Raw genomic sequence first — 6,215 nt, 5'->3', positions numbered from 1 at the left:
ATAGCACTTTGCCCAACAAGAGGTCAGTTTATGGGCTGTGATGCCTATCTCAAAAGGTCAACAGAATGGACGGACCCAGATGAAGATGATTATGTGCAAGACACGAAGACACGAAACAGAGCTCACACCAAGAATCATGTGATCAGGTACGAGAAACCTGGAGTGAAAGGAGCTGGAATCAAATGGGAAGTAAATAAAAGACTGGAGAGTCCAGGAAAACTGCACAAGAAATTTGTAGATGGAAAAACAGAGGCCAAATGCAGATCTGCGGATCAGTACTATCACCAGATGGATGGGAAGAAGGAGTGATCATCTGCGGAGCCTGGGTGGTCATTGGTTTCTACAAACCAACCATTGAGATAGTGCAGAATGGTTGCAAGACTTGCTAAACTACTGACCTGGGTCAATGAAAGACAAGGACCCTTGCAGATAGCGCCTTTGGAGAGTGCAAAGCTGTGCTTTAGAAAAAATGGTACAGGAAAAGTTGGAGAGAATCAGAACTGTGGTTGAATCTTTGATGTACCATTAATGATACTTGGAAGAGCAGTAATCATGGATCACTATTGGGCTTGTGGATCCAGAGCATATATGAGGCTACCCAAGGATTGGGAAGGGCGATGTTCACTGATGAATGTTCATGTTCCAGCATTCGTGATTTCCGAAAAGTGACTTAAACCTTGACAGTTTTCCAAAAGCAGATTTTCACCTAAGAAAGAAGAGATCTGTGGAGCTTATAAGAATGAAGAGAGAGAACTATTTCTCAGCAAAATCTATAGAGGATTTTGATTCTATTCCTTATGAGCACAGATTATTTAGAGAGACATCTTCAGTGTTTTCATTGATATTCATGCCAAGTGTCAAGGTTGGAGCAAATACCAAATGGCTACAGATTACAAGTTGGGAATTACTACAAACAATCAACACTACCATCAAGGGATTCAATGCTATCAGAGAAGAGCTGAGAGCCATACGACTGATACAGAATAGATACGTCCTGGGTATGATCACAGATATGGATGGAGGCGTTCGTACAGAAATCGGAGAATCATGTTGCACATTCATACCTTCTCATGGTGATGAGAATGGAACCTTGGCGGAGGCCATAAGTATGTGACAAGATTCAATGGCCAGATGTTTGATGAAGTAGAAGACATTACTTATGCCAGCTGGTTTGGATCACTTTTCTCTTGGGTTTCGCAATGGATGGCAGACATTTTTAAATTCCTTGGAGCTCTGATACTAATGATATTGCTTGGATTTTGTGTGATCAAGATAATAATCTCCCAATGCACAAAAACAGGCAAGAAAGCCATAGGGATGACGATTATGATTGATGTTGAACCAGGATGGAAGACCAAAGACTTGACAGATGAAGAACTCAGAGACTTTGTGAAGGCCAGTATCCATGCACCTGAGGGGACAAAGTTCCTGTATCCAAAGAACCATAAGATGTATGTGGGAAGATGGATCTTTTGTAGTCCAAATGGACAGTGATATGATGATTGTTTAAATGAAATTCCATAAGAAGCAGAGCAAATGAATGGCAAAGACGAATGGTGACATCACACAGAGCTGAGCTAACATACATGGATGGGATGCAGAGACTGGAAAATGAAGATATTCTATAAAGCATCAAGAAAGTATCAAGAATAAGTGACATCGTGGGATCAAGGTGTAGAAACATATGCCACAGAATTGGTAGAGATATCAAGTCAGTTTACATGTCTACAAATGCAAAAGAAACACAAGCAGATGAAGTAATCCTGAGGCTAGCTTTAAAGTGAATAGATTGTGGCATGCGCCAATATATATATATATGTATATACAGATATTCATAAAGAGTAAAGGATGGATGTTTCCACTACATATTATAGTAGTGCTGGACTTTAGAGAGAATGCCCTCATTTCTAGTGTGTCGCAGTAAGAAAATAAATGAAGTCAATCTCAGAAAGGGGAGGTTGGATGAGCCATGAAGCCAAGCCAAGAAGCTAGGGTCTTATCAGGCTAAAGTTAACTAACATTGGATACAAACCATGGGAAAGAACAGCTCATGTTGAGACATGGACAAAACAAGCAAGACGTCAGAGGTCTATTAAAAAATAGTATTTTAAAGAAAGTGAAAGCTCAAAATCATGGTCTTCAGTCACGTGGAATGATGAAGTTGGACGAGCAAGATGCTCACACCCACACATGAGGGCAGAGCGTACCGTCACTCCCCTGATTCGCCACAGTACAGAACAAACTCAAGGCCGAGCTTCAAAGCCTAATTGACGATGCTGACCACTGAGGTGATGACAGCTTGATATGCTCATTAGTGGGAAGCTGGCTTTAAGACAAGCTCACCAGCACCTGGAAGGCCAGCCTCTGTGCTGCAAACGTAGGTGGAAAAGTACTGCCGAAGGTTAGAGTGCCAACCAATTGTAGGGGACCGCGTAATTAAGGGTCCTAATGGTTGTGTAGCCAATGGGACGTTGTGTATTTAGTGATGTTCATAGTGGCCATTTTGAGGGGAGGTCTTAGTTGCCTCACCTGATGTTAAGAAACCAGTTACCTTCACTCACTGTCCCATACTAGTATGGATCATATACTTAGATGTTTGCTAAGAGCCTATCACAGTTGCCAATAGGTTTTTGAAGTTTGCCAGGTAGGATGACGTTGGTAGTCACGTAGGTCAACACCAATGATGACGAGTTTTGGACATAAATGTTCTGTTTTTTATGAAAGTAGTTGAGTAAGAGGATCAAGCGAATTTGTTGATTTTCATTGTGCTCCCTGTTTTAGACAATTGAAAATAAAACAGTTATCCTTGTTGCCAACCAACTGAGTCATTTTGATTATTGATGTATGAATAAAATCTGCATCCCCATCCATGTCCAGGGTAATTGGTATTCACCTTAAAGAGCTGAGGTTATACAGTTCAGATCAAATGCAGATATCAAGGAATCATCCTCGTACCATTCTTAAGTCAACAAACGACAAAGTGTTGAGGAATACATCTGTTTCTAGTGCCAAGAAATGATTCCATTTAACCAATACTAAGAGGTATTTCCCATCTCAGTGGCAGTATTAAAAGAAATTAATTAGCAGGAGATCTCCAATCGGTTTTAGCTAAATTAGCAATTATTTATTTTCTTCACAAGTTACAGGGAAAAGGGCATATTCAATTTTCTTTCTGGTTCAAGACAGTGCAGAGGATTTCACACATGTACTAGACCTCAAATGAATCAACAGTGTAGTACTTTGTTCGAGCTGGTTTATCTTTAGGGAGTTATTCACTGAGTTCAACCTGTGGACATCGCCGCCTCACTAGACATGAATGACACCTGCTTCCACATTCCAATAGTTTTGCCAGATCATCATGCTTGTTTGTGTTCTTTATGAAAAAGGCCACCATTTCGAATTTATGATTTTTCCTTTTGGTTTTGCTTCAGCGCTGCAGAGGTTTCAGCAGAGATTTACACCACTTTGTGAGGAGCATTCTCGAGAGGGGAAAGGTGTTTTCCCTGTATCTTGATGCTAATTATTGCTATTTCCATAGATGTAGCTAGCTTGAGTCTCATGATGTCCTCCTCCTGAACAGAATGAAGTGTTGTCCAGTTTCCTCCCTTTGCCTGTCCTTCATCGGGGGTCGGTTTTCCATTACAGGTGGGAATGAGTTTCTCCCTGATGAGAAAGATGTAAGATTGGAAAGCTCCTAACGGACTTTAGTAGACAAAGAACCAGCTATTACAAGGGACGCACAGGGAGCTATGGCTGTGCCAACTAAATACTTCCTTTAGCCTATCTACATTTATGACCGCTATTTTACCACCATCTGAGATGTTGGTACCCAATGCCCCAGGATGTGAAATATATGTCTCTTGTTTAGTTGGAGAGGTAAGCATGTGGTGGCAGTCACCTTCCCCAGGAACATTCCCTGAATGATTCCCACCCTGAATAAAGCCTAATTTAGGGATAGTACCATTATTGTAACCACAAGTCAAATCTTTTCTACATGTACCTCTCAGGATATTTTCTCTTACCATGTTAGAGGTTTTTAATATTGCCTTGTGCCCGAGATCTGTGAAAGACTATGGTACCAAGGAAAGTACCCCTCAGTCTAGGTCCCAGTTCTGTCCACTGGGACATCACCAGCCCACCACTGGTCTATAACCCAGTGGCCCCGTGCACCAATGTCTGGAGTCTATCTAGGCATTAGACATTAGGCTTCGGCTCTCTGTGATGCATGAACTCTGACACAGAGATTCTGGCACACATTTATAATAATGTCATTTTTTGCTTTTCCACAGAGTTTCACCACTCAATTTGTGAGCGTTATCTGCACACCTCAGCTTGGGTTGAACGAGATTGTGCCCCTTTTGCAAACTGGTGAACAGCCCTGTGAACTGCAGACTCCAGTCAGGGGAGCCCGCTCTATCAAGAGATTCTTTACAAGGTTTCTGTGGTGAGACATTTATTCAATGCGCCCACCATAGGTGACCAGAGATAGTAGCAAGGATACTTTCTACCCTGTGTTTTCACTAGGCCCCCTCCATCTTTGAACAATTGTCTAACATTTAATTAATTCTCCTGACGTTTGAATAATTCTTTCTTTACTAATTTGCCCAGAAAAGTCCAGAAAGGAAACACAATTTCACCAAGAGGACAGTAGAATTATTCCTTTTTTCTCTCTCTTTTGGTTTTTCTGCTATAGGGGCCGCTCAATCGCCCTGAAGAAGGCAGCTAACACGTCCCTCTGACTTGGCTTCAAAATGGATGCTATTGCCGCCGAAACGTCCTTTTCAAGCAAGGGGGAATAACAAACCTACTTTTTGAGGTTCGGTGACTAATATTGTACATGCGATTTATACACATTTGGTGGGGTGACCACCACTCTACCCCCTGCGACGTTGGCATCTAGCTATTGGGACTACTCTTTCCTGATAGAATCTATTAAAACAGGTAGATCCAAGACTGCTGTAACTACGAAGGCATCACAAAAACTTTTAAACAAGGGTGCAAGGTAGACTAATGTATGCACCAGGTACTTTGAATCTGGGCAGTTTCCAAGAACACAAGTTGTTGATAGATGTATATATATGTTACTCTATATGCACATACAAAATATAATTTTTCGTTCTTTATGTTTCATGCTATGTTTCTGATTCTCTTCGAAAAGCATTCACTTTTAAAAAACCACACTAACTTAAGGAAGATAATATGTTAAATGTTGTTTTGTTTAACACTATTATATGTTTTGGTTTGTAATTCTGAATTTTATTCAAAAATGTAAATTATATTTTTGCTTCAATACAATCAATTTATATCCACAGCCCCTTGTGTGTATGTGGGTTTCCTTCCCGGACATTTTTTGCGGGCTACTTACTTTGGGATACACTTCATTAGTAAAATTGGTAAAGGTTCCCTGATATAATAAATACGTCTTGATTCATTTAATGACAGAATCAGGTTAGTTTAGCAGTAATACCTTTTTTGTCCCAGTTCTGGACAGGCCAGAGGAATAGGGGGCACTCAGTTTGTGAAGCCCAACCACACCCGCAATGGGTCATCAGTAGTCTGGCCCCCAGTCCAGGTTATGCTGGGAGCCCAAGTGAGTACCCCTGCCCTTGGGCAGGGAAAACTATTATGTGCATTCGTATCTCAACAACCCCAGCACCTTCTTCTTTCTGACCCTTGGCCAATACATGCAGGAGAAGCCCTAGATAGAACATTGTAGGTTTTTTGCTCCATCATGAGAACCTGAGACACTCCGATGCCAAGGTGGGCATGAAGATGGGTTTTGTTTTGTTATGTAATTTTATCTGTTGTCTCAGCCTACTCAGGTCTTGGATAGAAGGTGAGCATAGACTAGCTCTGGGAGAGTCTGCAGTTAGGGAAGTGAGCCAATAGCGCTCCCATTGGACAGCCATGCCAGATTTTCTGACATCAGATGTCAGCCAGCCAATGGTGGGAGCTCCCATGAGATAATTATGAAGTGCATTGGTTTCACTTTCGCTGCAATAGCTCTGATTGGCTGAGGCCACCGTGGGAGAGAAGCGTGAGAAGGAGAATCCCTGAGACCTTTAGACGGGAAGAATCATACTTGTTTTTCTCATCAACAGGCCCTGTGGAGAGGCTCAGGAGAGTCCTCTCTGTGGGGTTGTGGGAGTGTCTTCTTAGTTCTCTACAACAGGAGTGCCCAGTGTTTTTATTCTTCACGGCATAGGTAATGTCTG

This window comes from Ambystoma mexicanum, chromosome 2q, assembly GCF_040938575.1.
Source record: "Ambystoma mexicanum isolate Mex_15411 chromosome 2q, UKY_AmexF1_1, whole genome shotgun sequence".
In the NCBI taxonomy this organism is placed as follows: Eukaryota; Metazoa; Chordata; class Amphibia; order Caudata; family Ambystomatidae; genus Ambystoma; species Ambystoma mexicanum.
The sequence above is the reverse complement of the archived record's forward strand: the minus strand, read 5'-3'. Positions refer to the sequence as shown.